This window comes from Lonchura striata, chromosome 13, assembly GCF_050655825.1.
Source record: "Lonchura striata isolate lonStrDom1 chromosome 13, ASM5065582v1, whole genome shotgun sequence".
Classification (NCBI taxonomy): domain Eukaryota; kingdom Metazoa; phylum Chordata; class Aves; order Passeriformes; family Estrildidae; genus Lonchura; species Lonchura striata.
Window position 1 is genome coordinate 16,849,907 of NC_140715.1, and position 15,431 is coordinate 16,865,337.

At 51.6% G+C, this 15,431-nt stretch overlaps 1 long non-coding RNA gene across 1 annotated transcript; it reads right to left on the minus strand.

The window, feature by feature from the left end:
• Nucleotides 1-5,026: 5,026 nt before the first annotated feature.
• On the minus strand, nt 5,027-8,827 carry LOC146766194 (uncharacterized). The gene is made up of 3 exons (XR_014958339.1): nt 8,552-8,827; nt 6,757-6,863; nt 5,027-5,948 (listed from the first exon to the last, which is right to left on the minus strand). It is a non-coding gene; the product is annotated as an uncharacterized LOC146766194 (long non-coding RNA).
• Between the last annotated feature and the right edge of the window lie 6,604 nt (nt 8,828-15,431).

The window sequence follows — 15,431 nt, forward strand, 5'->3', positions numbered from 1 at the left end:
CGGGGCGGGCCCGGGGCGGCGCGGCCGCGCCTTTGTTCGGAGCGCCGCGGGCAGCCGGGCACGGCCCCGCGGGGCTGCCCGGCCCCGCACCGGCCCGCCGCCGCCCGGGGACGGCCCTCGGCACCGCCCGCACGGCCCGCGGCCCGCACCGCTGAGCGCGGGGGTGGCCGAGCCCTCCCCGCTGCCCCCGGGATCCGCCGGCAGCGCCCGGCTGCCCACCGTGCGCAAAGCTGGGGATGCCCCGTGCCCGGTGCCCGAGCCCGGGATTGTCCCTCGCTGGAAGCGCGGGTGGGGCATCCCCCGCCCGGGCCGGCTCCTGCCCCGCTCCCGGCAGCGTGCGCTGCTTTGCGGCACAAGAACGCGATTTCCGAACAGGACAGCTCGCCGTGGAAGTTCTTTTTTCTTTTATTTTATTTTTTTTCTGTTTGGGTTTTTTTTTTTTTTTTCTGCTAAGAAGTCAGATTTTTGTTTTCTCAGGGAAAATAATAATTCTAATAAAACCAGTTCCTGTCCTCGCTAGGGAAGAGCCGGGCCGGTTGCGGCGCGGCCGAGCGGGCGCAGTCCCGCGTCTCTCCGCTGTCCCCGCATCACCCTCCATCCTTCCCCTGCCCGAGTCGCTCGGTGCTCGAGCCGCTCCCGTCTCGTCTCTCGCACGGGCTCTTGCCGCGGAAGGAGCTCTCTGTGCCGAGAGTCTGGGTTATGCCTCCCCAAACACAGGCTTGCCCATCTTTGCACATATAATGGAACAACACCCTGCGCATCCCGGCGCGCCGGGCTCCTCGCCCTCTCCGCGGCGATGTCACAGCGCGGAGGGCAAGCTCTGCAGTGTCTGGGCTATCTGTGAATTGCTGCCGTGTCCCTTCATGTCCCTCTCCCCGATCAGAGGGGCGGGAGGTGCTGCTCAGGGGGTGCAAGGGCGGGCGGCTGCTGTCCGCTCCTTCCAGGGCTGCAGAGGGGCAGCGGAGCCCCCCGGGCTGCATCCCCCAGCCGGGAGGCAGCTAAGGGCCTGGAGAGCAGCCAGAGCCGTCTGTCAGCACCACTCTGCCGCTCCAGAGGCACCCCACGGCAGCCCAACTACACAGCACCCTCTCCCAACCACCTGTACATCACTTTGTGTGGCACAGCCGCCTGGGACACAGCTAAGCCTCGGGAAGAGAGCTCGGACTGCGAAGCGGGCACAGAGCCCGCTGCCAGAGCCTCGCTGGCGCTGAGAAACTGCCCCCGATCCTTGGCTTCAGGCGAGTCCACACACAAAACATCCACATCGCCAGCATTCTGCATCCTCGCACAGGAACTGTCACAGACAGCAAGTTTTCACATTCCCTGAAGATGCCATTTGAATCTTGACACGGTGCTAGCGTGTCATAGCTCAGGGAGATGTGGAAGAACACGGACACACGGCCACACATGAATATTTACGCCGTAGGTACGGCATAGGAGCAGTTTGGCTCCTGCAGAGCTCGGGCTCATTGGGCTTCCTCCGGCTGCTGCTGTATCAGTTGTATCATATCCAGCCTAAATGCCTCCATGGTGAGATACATTCTGCAATTAAAAGCTATTTGCACCTGCACTGATTGCTCCTTTCCCAGGGCAGGGATCTGCCCAGGGAGGAATAATGCATTTGAATCAATATACTGAGCAGTTGGCAGATTTCGTCCTTCAAATCTGTTCAGGGGATCAGGGACCGTTTCCATGCCTTTTCCAGGATGCTAAAGGGAAAAGCATCCCAGCTGCAGTCTCCACCGGGCAGGGACAGCCAGCCACGGCACTAACAGTGACAGGTTCTCCACTCTTTTCCTCCTCACACGAGACTTGTGCCTCTGTGCCCAGCACACAGGGAGCTCCAGCTGAAGGCTGGTGGGGAGATGCCCCACCTGGGGCTTACGGGCAGTCGCAAAGCAAATAAATAAATTGCTATAAGGATGAAAGAGTTAAACGCTGGCTCGACCCTCACAGGAGGAGTGTGAAAGAAAAGCAGAAAGGAAACAGGGTGAGAGTGAGAAAGTCAGGACTTTGGAAAAAAAAAAGGAAAAAAAAAAAAAAAGGAAGAGAGCTGGCAGCAGGCAAGGAGACTTCTGTGCTCCATCCACCCTGCAGAGGCCAACCCTGGAGCGCTGGGGCTTTGATTTTAAAGAATTCCTAGTTGCCTTTAGCATTCCCTTTCTGCCCCTTGCCTGGTTCTGCTCTCTGGACCAGCACCACCCCACTGGGACTGCAGCAGCACACAGGTCCCTGCCAGGCCTGCTGTGAGGCTGGAGCGTATTCCTGTGGGAAGCTGGGTCCATCCTTCCCTCAGTATGGCAAACAGAGCTGCACAGCCTGCCACAGGGGAGTTCTCAGGGCTGGGACTCAGCTCTTCCCTCTTCTGCTGCAGGAGCAAACTGGGGCACGCTGCAGTGAGGGGTCCCTGCAAAGCCCGAGTTAAATGCTCCCTCCATTCCACACAGAATAAAACACACACAGACCTGCAGCTGTGATTTGCTCCCAGAGGTGAGGAAGCTCCCAAAGCGAGCAAGAGCTGCAGGGTTGAGCCGTGGATTTTGGCCAGCAGCACAAAGCCAGGAGCTGAGACTTTGCAGCACAGGCAGCTCACAAACAGCACTGGGACATGGCCACAGCGTTCCTGGCCATGACAGATAGCAGGGATGGAAGCACAGGAGGGAAAGGCTGGCCCTGGCTTGCTCATCCTATGTAGGAAAACACAGGGTTCCTGGGGAACAAGTGGTTTTGAGGCCTTTGAACAAGGGGGCCGTGGAAGAAGACCTCACTCTGGAGGATAAATGTAACATCTGTGAGGGAGCAGACAGAGGTCCCAGAGCACAGGAGTCTCTCTTATTTAGGGGAAGGCCTCTCCCCTCTCTTGACACCATTTCCAAGTGGGCCCAAGGCCCCTCTCTCCTCTGACCTGGAGTTTATCCAGAACAACTCCCTCCTCCTGCCTCCAGTCCCTCTTCTCCCACCCTGCGGCTCTCAGCACCGCGGGGATGGTCAGGCCTTGCTTCCCTCTGCCCAGACCCCAAGGGAGGGAAGGAGTAGCTGGAAGTGGGGATTTCTGAGAGAAAAGCCTTCTGGTCCCTCATCCCTGACCTTTGCAGCTGGATGAGGCCACCCCCAAAGGGACCACGCTCCTTCCTGCCCTTCTCAGGAGAAGGCAGAGAAACAACTGGCCTGACCAGTGACAATGGGGAAAGGGAAAGGCAGCCTCTCCTCTCAAGGTGGGGCTGAAAGCAGAGCACTCAGGTGCTGAGCTCGTGCCTGCACTTTTCCAAGGGTTTGGAAACAATTCACTCACGTTGTCCCCTGTGAAAATGATTTCCATAAGTATTTTCCTTACGGGCTCCTGTGTCAATCCAAAGACTTACAGATAAATCCAGTGTCTGCCTTGGCAGGTGATGGCACTATTCACCTACTCGGGGTGCTTTATTCTTCCTACTTGGCTAGCTCCCGGGAGAAGAGGAGAAAAGGATCAGAGAACTGGGAACTGGGATAAAATACTCTGAGTAGAATAATCCTGTTTAGGAGAGAGCCTGGATGCCTCTGGGACCAGCAGAGGACCTGTCCACAACGTGATGGTGATAACATCCCACATTCACCCTGCTACAAAGAAGAAGCAGTAGCAGGTGAGCCAGATGGGAAGGTTTCATCGAGGAACCTTCCTCCTGCTGACTCCCTTGGGGGACTCCCTGGCTAGGATGGGGTGTCGGGCACTCCCCAGGTCGCGGTTCAGTCCTGCGGGTGGGAAGCAGCAAGAGCTGAGCGGAGCAATTGCTTCAAGGGCCGGGGAAAGGGGGAGCCCCCTCGGGGTGCCTGAGGGCGGAGGATGCCGGGCAGCAGCGAGAGGCTGGCGGAGCGAGCGCCCCAGAGGGAGGACGGGAGGATGCACCCCCCAAACTCAGCGCTCCCCATCACTACCCGGGACAGGAGCCCCCCATGGCAACTCCTCAGGGGTGACCAGAGCTCTGAAATTACATGGGGTCCGTCCCCCCATGGGGCTGCACGGAGGGGAGGCACAGGGAGGAAAGCCCAGCTGCGCTCCCAGGGCCCGGGGCGGGGATCGGGCGGGGATCGGGCGGGGATCGGGCGGGGATCGGGGCAGGGATCGGGCGGGGATCAGGTGGGGGCCGGGCGGGGATCGGGCAGGGATAGGGGCAGGGATAGGGGCAGGGATCGGGCAGGGATCAGGCGGGGGCCAGGCGGAGATAGGGGCAGGGATCGGGGCGGGGATCGGGCGGGGATCGGGCGGGGATCGGGCGGGGATCGGGGCAGGGATCGGGCGGGGATCGGGCGGGGATCGGGGCGGGGATCGGGGCGGGGATCGGGCGGGGATCGGGGCAGGGATCGGGCGGGGATCGGGCGGGGATCGGGGCGGGGATCGGGGCAGGAATCGGGCGGGGATCGGGGCGGGTCCCCCCGGTGGCTCCGGGACCCCGGGGCTGGGGGATGCCGGAGCGGCCGCGCCGCGTGCCCACAGCGCCACCTGGCGGCCGCGCCGCGAACCGGCCCCGCCGGAACGGGAACGGGAACGGGAACGGGAGAGACCGGGAAGGGTCCCGGGAAGGGTCCCGAAGAGGGGGAGCCCGTGGGAAGGGGGTCCCGGGGGACGGGGATCCTTGGGGGAAGATCCAGGGGGACGGGGATCCCATGGGAAGGTCGGTCTCGGGGAAAAGGTGACCCCGAGGGGGCGATCCCCGGGGTGGGAAGGAGGCGAGATCCCGGGAGGGACCGACTATCCCGAGGTGGAACATCCCGGGAGGACGGCGGTCCGAAGGATCCCGAGGATCCCCGAGGGAGAGCATCCCCGGGGAGGAAAGCGGCTTTCACAACCCCAATTCCCGGTATCCCGGCACCGGGAGACCCCCGTTCCCGTTCCCAGCTCTGACAGCAAATGCTCTTCTGAGCACGGAGGGTGCAGCCCCAGGTACCCAGGGAAGCTGTGGATTCCAATCCCTGGGAGTGTCCAAGGCCAGGCTGGATGGGGCTCTGAGCAGGATTTTGGTTCGCTGCAGTACTCACAGAAGCTTGCCATGCAGTTAAGTCTAGCCTGTATTTATTTGTTGATGCTGGCAGCCACTGGACAGACTGCAGTTATTTTATCACACAGAATCTTGCTATGATTTTTACATTGTGAGTTCAGCAAAGCATTAAACATCTCAACTGCTATTGGCTTCAGGGAGAGATAAATACTTGTCTCCCACTGAAGAGGGAAGGGAGAAATCCAGAGGCTCCCTCCCTCTGAGAGGATGAGTTTAAGCATATTACATGGAATGGATTTAAATACCTCTAAAGTTGTCACATGCTTTGCTGAATCAAGACTGAATATTATCAGAAGTATTTAAGCGGCTCTGGAATCTATATCTCCTTTTGAACACTTTCATAAACTCTAATGAGGACTTTGAATCTCGGACTTAAAGGTGCACAAGCTCTTTTGAAGGGTGCCCTCCAAAATCCTAGGCAATTTCCCAGTGGGGAATTGGATATTCAATACTTGCTGGGTTGCAAGCATGAAGATTTCCATGTCTAGGACTGGATTTTTTGGGATGCGGCTGCTCTTTTTGTGCTGGCCATTTGGAAATTTGTTTCCACTGGCATTCCTATAAATATCAGAAGGTCCTGTGACTTCAGCAGGAGCAGAACTAAGTTCATCATCTGGCTCAGAATTCTGCCTGGAGCCACAGCCATGCCTTTGAGCAGTGAGATTTTACCTGAATACATCTTGGGAGTGTTTTGCTTGGAATGAAGTTCAAGATACAGAGAGACACTCATGTTTACATTGACTTTCCAGAGTTTTGGGCAACTTGTACTTCAAATCCCGGTTTCGTTGATCCAGATCAGGGGATTTCTTTGTTTTTATCTTTGTCCAGGATCTCTGTCACTCGAGGCAGACCAAAGACACCAAGCTGGATTTTCCTCATGTCCCTTCTCAGGACCTTTTGTTAAAAATATCCAACCTGTGTGAAAAAGAAAAGTTCTGGTAGAAGGACAACTGGACAGGAAGGAGGGGAACTCATTGGGAACTCTGGGTTATTTTGTGTTAGTAGAAAGTTTGTACCTGTTTTTAAAATCTGCATTTCAACAGCGGTAAAGCATGTTTAAACATTCTTGCACACAGAAATTTTTTGGAAGTTGCTGTTCATTAACTAAGCCTCGTGTGGGGGTGAGACATCGAGGTCCTTAGTGAAGCTCAGCTCCTGCTGACTTTGCCCAGGGAAGGGGCAGCCTCTCTGAGCAGACATCTGCGTGCACGTGTGTTTGTTCCATATGCACACACATCCATTATGGATGACCCACAAATGCTGCTCCTGCTTCCCGAGCAGCCTCTTATGGCAAGGCTCACATCCCACTGATCTCACTGCAGGGCTTAGGAAGTGAAGCATTCAGGAGCCTCCCAAAAATGTGTTACAAACGATGTATGGAGAAACAACTTCCTCCAGCACCGAAGCAGAGTCATTGTCATGGCATGATGAAGGAGCTGTTAAACAGACACAGCAGCAACACCGGAGCTGGATTCAAGCCAGGGTATTTCAAGCAACTTGTAAAAAGTTCACTGATTCTTTAATGACTCCACCTGGCCAGAGCAGGACCCCTGGTTTATGTGCCTTCCAGAAGATATGCTGCAGGAGGAGTGTGTCTGAGCTGATATGAATCAAGCCCGTTCCTCAGCATCGCGTTGGTCTGGAATAGCTGTTGACCTGATGGAGTGTTAATGGGAACATTTATTTGTTTCTTTATCACTACAAAGATGTCATATATACTTACCCTGCTGCTGCCACTGTTCCCAAAGGGCTGTCAGCACCAGAGCCATTATAACACGACTGCCAGAGGTAATTTTTTTTCCCCCTCACACATTATTTCTTCAAATGATTCTGCGAAGAGAGAAAGAACTCGGATACAAAAATTGCTGGTTAAAAGAACAGTACAGTGTGATGTGAGCCAGAGAAGCTTTCCTAAATGCCTGTCAGTCTCTGCCCTTATTGCTTACAGAGAGCAGCACAGGCACAGCCTGGATCTGTCTTGGCACAGGGGGTGTGTGCTCTAAGGATGGGATTTGCCCCTGGAGCTCTCCTGTTCATGGGGACAGGTGACAACTGCGTGGCCAGGGAAAGGGGAACATCCTTCGGGGTGCCTGAGGGGACCAGGCAGTGCTCTGTGCACTGCACCCCATCTTCGTATTTCTTCAAATGTCTCACATGAGAGCACAAAGACTCTACCAGAGTGTTCTGGTGACACAGATCAGTAAATGAAAATCAGGCAGGAGCCCACTGCCGTTACCTGTGGAAGAAAAACAATCCCATTGCATTTCATTTGTGTCACGCCGTGACTTGACAGTTTAAGGAAATTGCTAATGGGACCTTTTACTGCGGGGTCACCAGGTCAGACCTGGCTCTGTCGGTAATGACCAGCAGTATCTGATGAATGTTTGATGACGTGAGATGAAAATATGGGTCTCAATCCATTTATCAGTAGGAAAACCCTTCAACAGCTCAAGCCCCTTAAAGCTAATCCCGACAGAAAAGCCAGCGAGGCTGGATGGTGAAGGAGCCCCTCCACAGCCCCACGGCAGATCAAGGTCAGGATGGGGCCATGCAGATGGAAAAGCTTAGAGCAGAGAGGGCTGGGCAGCACCTTTCTGTGCATAAACAAATCTACTGCTTAATGCACTGAAATACTCCCACAACAGCTCGGAACGAGAGAGCCAGATCCGGGATTGTTCTCAGAGGGACAATGATCCTGGCACGAGGAGGGAGATGCAAACATCGGGAAATCCGGGATCAAGAGCTGGCTGAAACTACTGCCAAAATTCAGGAACTCACTATTTTGCAAGCTGAGAAGTTCTATTTGAATTTCTCAATATTATAACACCAACATAAAATTGAAACTGAAATATCAAGGGTGAGAAGTTAGTAAGTGTCCTTTTAAAATTGGTTTTTTTTTTTTCTTTTCCTGAGATCAACAGAAAAATTAATTATTGCCTGATTCGGAACTTCCCGAGCTGTCCCTGGCTCTCAGAAAGTGTAAAAGTGTGGCTGGCAGAGTTTGGCAGCTGCTGAGAGGCAAAGGCTGACGGAGCCCTGCAGAGCCCAGCCCGCCTCACACGGAGCCCAGGTGCAGATTTGGGACAAGTCTGGAGCACACATGTGCAAGGTCCAGCCCCAGACCCGGCTCTGCCCCCTCCTGCAGTCCCTCGGTGCTTCTCTGTGGCAGCACATTTCTCTCCCTCTCAGGATTTTTCATAGAGGTGCACAGAGTGGAATGAAAGAGAAAACAATTTCTATTTCTGCTCCTTGTTTTTCCTATGTGGAATGTGTCTGGAGAATTGTTTACCTGGGGTGAGTGCTGGGTTGGATTCTGGTGAGGATTGTTTGAGCCTGGTGGCCAATCCAATCCAATCCAATCCAATCCAATCCAATCCAATCCAATCCAATCCAATCCAACCCAACCCTACCCTACCCAATCCAACCCAATCCAACCCAACCCTACCCAATCCAATCCAATCCAATCCAACCCAACCCAATCCAATCCAACCAACCCAACCCAACCCAACCCAACCCACCTGGGGCTGGACTCTCAGAGAGGATCACCAGTTGTGTTAGAGTTAGGAAAGTAGTACGTAGTTTTAGTATCTTCCTTTTTATATTAATGCATTTTAGCATAGTTTCAGCCTTCTGAATTGAATCAGACATCGTCATTTCTTCCCACTGGGTTCATTTACAATACTTCTCCTTCAGGTTCAGCCCAGAGGGGCACTCAGGGATGTCTGTCCCGGCTGATCCCGGGGTGAGCCACGGGAAGGATTCGCAGCCCTGTGCTTGCGGAGCCTTTCCAGCGGCTGGGAGGGAAACGAGAAAAGCGTGAGGGCCATCTGCTGGGAGGGAAACGAGAAAAGCGTGAGGGCCATCTGCTGGGAGGGAAACGAGAAAAGCGTGAGGGCCATCTGCTGGGAGCGGCGAGGGCATTCCGCTCCGCCTCATTGTTCTCCGCAGCTTCGCCCGGGCTGATTCCAGCTGCAGGGACCGCCGGCCGCATCCTGAGAAATGGGGGATGCTGGAGAGGCCGTACCGACATCAGTAACACCTGGCACCTAAAAACACCCATTTTAAGGGAATTACACCTCTGCTGTGTCACCAGGAATGCCCTGGCAGGGATGGCAAGTCTGGAGCTACAGGGGGAATAAACCTCCTCAGCACCATTACAGGGTCAGAGCAGGAGTGGTTTTCTGCCCAGGACTGACTCCCTGAAATCAGCAGCCTCCAATTCGTTATAGCTGCAAGTGTAGAAAATAATTCTCTAATTTTAGTGTTTTCCCCCATCTGTATGACATTTCTACATAAGACTTTATTCCTGTTCATCTTTACATTTCCTGGGATTTGATCCATATTGATCCACATGTGCTTCCTCACAGCATTTTTTAAGGCTGCAGAAATGACAATTTCCACACTAGTTACAAAATAATTACCCATAATAATTTAATAATGAGCTTTTCCTTTAAATTATTAACATAGGTAGCCAAGAAAATCGTCAATTTTAACAAGTTTAAATTCAAATGATAAATGCCAAATCTGTGTTAAATGAGACCAGCAAATTAGTAATTAAAATATTTATGCAAGAAGGCAAAAGATATTGTATTCAAGGAGCTGCAGAGCAGGCTCCCATCGGAGTATGTGACAGTGGCCTTGTTTGCACATCCCAGTTTTAAAATCCTCTGCAAAGGGAAGAGGGGAAAATATCTGACCTCATAATTGCAGCTGGACAGTATTGACTGGCATCCAGTGGGATTTCACCAGAATCCAAGCAGTTCTCAGAATCCCTCTGGGTTTTACTGAGCAGAAATCCTGATCCAAATGAAATTATTTCTATCATACAAATCGTTATCTGTGGGAATCTCCAAAGGAAGGAATTGCCTTCGTGACCCCTCAGAGCTTTGTCACTGAGAGCAGTCAACTGTGCTGGCTTTTAATGAAGGAGAGAAAAAATCCCTTTCAAGCTGCAAGAAAAGTACCAGTGTCAAAGGAGATTTCTGATGCCCTGCGAATGTAAATCCCAATTTTCCAGCAAACTCGGCAGTGGATCAGCAGCGTGGAACGCTCCGGAGCAGCTCTGCTGACGATTTTGGTGGTGAAGAATAACAATAGGAATGAATAATAGAAATAATAGATATAATAGTAATAACGGTTATAATAACAGTAGTAATAGCAATGTACTGTTCTTCACCCTGAGCAGCTGCCGGAGCTGCCGGGGCCGGTCCCGCACCGCCCCGCCGTGGACACCGGCCCCGGCATCCTCCTCCTGCCGGCTCCATCCTCCTCCTGCCGGCTCCATCCTCCTCCTCCTGCCGGCTCCATCCTCCTCCTCCTGCCGGCTCCATCCTCCTCCTGCCGGCTCCATCCTCTTCCTCCTGCCGGCTCCATCCTCCTCCTCCTGCCGGCTCCATCCTCCTCCTGCCGGCTCCATCCTCCTCCTCCTGCCGGCTCCATCCTCCTCCTCCTGCCGGCTCCATCCTCCTCCTGCCGGCTCCATCCTCCTCCTCCTGCCGGCCCCGGCCTCCTCCTGCTCACCCCTGCACCGGAGACAGGCTCCAGCCTTCTAGGGAGCGACCCCGGGCTCCCAGGGAAGCGAGAGTCCCGCTGCACGGGGCGTGACTCCATCCAGATGTTGCTGCAAACATCTGTCGGGCCGGTGTTGCAGAGCTGGGGCCTCACAAGTGATGCCCAGAGAAAAGTTTGATCTCACAGAGTGAGAGAGAACATCAGGGGAGTCAGAACCTACCTCAGCCAGCACAGCCCGATCCCCAAAAACGCAGCTGGATGTGGAGCACACTTGTGTCCAAAAGCAGAGGGAACAACTCCAGACCCAGCAGTGCACAGCCAGAGCCAGCTGACAAACCCCAGGAGGATTGGGCTGGTGTTTTCTGTGGAGAACAGGCCCATTTTTTGGTGAAAATGTTTCTGACGGCATCGTTGCACCCTCCCTGCCCTGTGTGACAGCTGGGCACAGGGAAGGCCCAGCCCAGAGCCCCCAGCTGCACCCAGCAAGCTCAACAAGGACATGACATGCTCGCTTAAAATCCATATTTTAGCACATCAAAGCATAATGAAGAAATCTAGCAATACTCCACTGCCGTGCCTGAGGCTCTCCCCCACAGATTGTTTCCTTCCACCTGTGCCAGTGGAGATCATTGCCAGCCTTTGACCAGATCAGCTGTACCCCAAACTCAGCCACATCCATGCAAAGATTTTTATCTCGAAAACAAGATGTATTTTAGCAGGCTACAATTTTTCATTTTTCTTTACTTATCAACACATACTTTCTAACACGGAGGGCCTTTGAGGAATTAATTTCCATCTGAAAACAAACAAGGGCTGAAACAGTTTACAAAGGAACCCATCTTTCAAGGACATTTCCTTTTAAATTGCACAATGTGGCTCTTAGCAAGGAAAATAAATAAAACTTAATCTCTCTGCATTCCAGCTGGCATTTTTCCCCCAAGCTAGAAGTGAACAATCAATTTAAAGAAAACTTAGACTATCGTCAATTAATAAACAGCATATCATTTTATTTATAAATACCAGATACTTATTCAATTTATTATTTTAATTCAATTAAGTCAGTTTTTACATTTTAAAATTCCTAGGAATGAAGTAATTTATCCACATTGCAGACCTGGGCTTTTCACATCTGTTGCTGAAAAATCCTGCAGCTCGTCTGGTCTTTGGCTGTGCTATTAGAGAGTGTTTCAGCTACCAGATTTATTTAAGGATGTGGATTGTAAGCCTCCAGGAAATGGCAACTACTGGAGAAATTTGTGTCTAATTACTTGTAACACAAAGAAATTTTTTTTTTTTTTTTTAAATTTGGGTTGGTCATGTATTTAAATTATTTTTCTAGGGTGTCTTCTATCTTTAACCAGGATGGTCTCCCTTAGGTTTGTGTGTGTGTGTCAGATGATCTCTGAGTGTTGTTTAATGAGCTGCCAGCACCCAGCCCCTGCTTCTCCCCTTCCCAACCTCCCTTTTCCTCCTGACTCTGTCATCTTCATCCTGCTCTTCTCTGCCAGGGAAAAGGAGAAGGAAAAACCCTCTGGAAAACAACCCATGGGCTTGTGGGGACGTTGTAGAGAGCCCACCAAGTCTAGCAGGGAAGCTTTTTCTCTAGAAATGTTTGGTTTTGAGAGAATGACCAATACCTTAGAGCCACAGAATGCATTTCCTGTGTGGTTTATCAGCTGGATCATAACTTCCCTTACAAAAAAGATGGAATTTCCCTGGCCAGGCTCTCCACACAGACTCTCAGCATTCCCAGGCACAGCAGAGCTGCACCAAGGAGAGAAGCCACCACACCTGGGTGTCTAACAGGATCCAGGGAGTAAAATAGTCATAATTAAGAGAAATAAGCATGGCCAAAAAGAAAAATGGTATCTTTGGAGTGTGGGGTTGTGATCTTTAATGTCACAAAAATGGGGACCAGCAATACTGCCGCACTCAGCATTGCAACACTGAGAAAAATGGGGTTTGAGGTTACATTTACTGACAGCTTCATGCCAGCAAAGCCAAAGAGATTAGTGGGGAAATGCATTTGTCAATCTTTCCCACAAATGTTTTTGTGGGGCGACATCACGGGCGAGGCTTAGAATGAGCAATCCACACACAACAGCTCCAGGCACTGCAGAGACTGAAAAGCTAAAAAATTAAAGGTCTCTTCATACAAATTTAACATGCAGGAGGAAAAAAGCCAGCACCAATCCCTGGGCACCTGCACAGCCCTCCTGGGAGCAGCACAGACCTGCAGAGAGCCGTGGATTGTTCCTTTTTGAGACCTTCCAGCCCTGCACTCTGCACCACCCTGCTGGCTCCCAACCAGGGGGGCCTCCTGCCCTGACCCATCAAAATCCAGAAACATCAGATCCACCCCCAAGTGGTTCCTTTCATTCTGAATGCTTCAAATGGCCAATTCTACCCAAAAGTGTGTGTGGGACAGGTGGGGCTTACACACTGCTACCACTATTCTTGTATTTGTGTTTTATTTGCCAGAGAAAATCTGAATTTTGAACCAAGTGAATTCAAACTCCTTGCCTGTCCCTGCCAGTTAAGAAAAATACACAAGTCTGTTCTTAAACATTCAGACAGTTTAAGCCAAATTATTTTTGTCTATATTAGAAAATGATTAAGGCAACTTAGAAATTTAATTTAATCAGTAAAAAGGAGACTCCAAAAGAAGAGATTTTCCCATGGTGGAAAACCTTGTGCATTTCAAGAACTCTCAGCCTTGGCATAAATGAAGTGTTTCACTAGGAACAAGGAAGGAAATAGATTCCTCTGCTGCAAAACTGCCAAAACCCAAAGGAGCTGAGAGCAATGCAGCTCAAAGAGAGGCTTTCAAATCAAACCCCTCACCACAGACTTGTTTCTCTCCTCGTGGAGTCATCCCACCTTGTGTAAATCCATTTATTTCCCTGAGCCCAGAGCTGGGACAGCTGATAGGACTGACCAGACACACACCACACCACCATGTGATCAGCGCTCCTATTTCCAACAAAAAACCAACCAGCCATAAAATTCCCAACTGTTCCCATTATATCACCTAGCTGGAAGCATCTTTTTGAGTCCAAATGTTCATCAATCACACCACCATCATGAGTCCACATGAAAACCATTTCAAGCCTCAGCCTACAGTTACACCCTGATCATAAACACTCCAAAAGCATTTTTTTCCCATTTACTCATGCACAGCTGCAGAGAAATAGAAAATCGACTCAAAGCAGTGTCCAAGAGGGAGTTCTGCACCAGACAGAGCACAGAGGTCAGGAGTGCTCACCCAGATGCTCTACAGAACACTGAGACAGACGGTTCATTTCATTCCTAACCTCCCTGCTCCTCCAGAGCAGCCTTCCCTCTTTCCCTCCTGTTCAAGTTTATTTCTTCTGCAAGATCTAAGCTGGCCTCAGTTTTGGCAGTTCTCACTTCATCCCTGAACTTCCTGACCCGCAAGATATGGCCTGCTTGGCTTATCAGGATTTATTTCCCACCCACCCCCATTCTTTGCAGGCATATTTTTAAGTTTCTCCTAAAGCTAGCTGTCCCTAGTTTTCAGAAAATGGTATCCTGCCAGCATTTCTGAGTTGCCAAAAACAAAAAATGAAGAAAAAAAAAAATAATGAACACACTCACCACTTCCTTTACGTTTTCCAGTCCAGCTTTCACCAACCAGTTTGCTGTGCCTCATCACCCTGCAGCACTGGACATGCTCCACCTCACTTTGCTCTTACAACTCTCTTTATAAAAGGGTTGGCACCTTGTGGAGGTAACTTGCATCCTTCAAGCCCCATTCCTATGAACTCTGTAAGCCTCTCTCTGTTCTCCTTCCTCTCCTTCCCCTCTTTAAGGTACCATTTTTTCAGTAGGAAGGGCATCAGAGCTGTTTTCATGTCCCTCTTTGCAGGGTGCAGGACTCCCCGAGCCTCCACGTCTCACAGCATCTTCTCCAGCACAGAAGAGTCAGGTCACTCTGGGAATCCTGCAGCATCATTTTCCTGACAGATCACAAACCTTCCTGGTCTGCCAGGCTCCCTTCCAGCACCACATCCACGTTTCCATCCTGTAATCCTGGCAGGCAGTTTGTTGAACCTGCTGCTGGCCTCTTGGTTCCCAAGGAGCCTCCAGGTGCACTCACCCACATTGCTGGAAATCCACAGGCCTTTCCTACAGCTCTGCCATTACCAATTAGCTATGAATAATTCAGGTTATGAATTAAAGGGTCTATGGCCAAGAGATCAGTCAGGCTAAGAAAAGGCTCCTTGGCATCAGCAGTGAAAGCAAACCTTAGGGGTTTGTTACATTTTCGACACCACTTCCTGCATTTATGAACATGATGTGACAGTGTGGGACAGGAATGGCCCCGGGGTTCCTTCCTGCCCCCAGGGGTCCCACAGGTGAGTTCCTCTCCCTCCCTTCCCTGGGGTCACCTGAGGTACCTGTGTGGCCCACAGAGCCCTCCAGCCTCCCTTCCCAAGGCTGACCAAGCCTGGCTCTTCCCACTTGGGTTACACTTGCTCCCTACCATGGAAGTGAGATGATCCCATCCCACATTTCCCATTACTCGTTTCACAGGTTTATGGGATTATTATTCCACATCCAGGGACAGCAAGCAGAGTTCAGGAGAGTATCCTTCAAACACATTCTGTGAATTAAGGGAAAGCCTCTTTCCCACCATACTAAGGAGCATCCTGCAACAGCCATGCCCAGAAAATCCCCATTTCCTGACTCCAAAGACTTTTAAAGTGTGGCAAGAATAGAAATGGCCTAAATTATGTAGAGGGAAAGCCTGGGCATGGACAAAACATCCTTTTGAGAAAGATTCAATTCCACAGAAATGCATGCATGCAAGAGCAGGACCCAGACCATGGCGTGGCAGGAGAGAATAGTTCAAGAAAATATTCT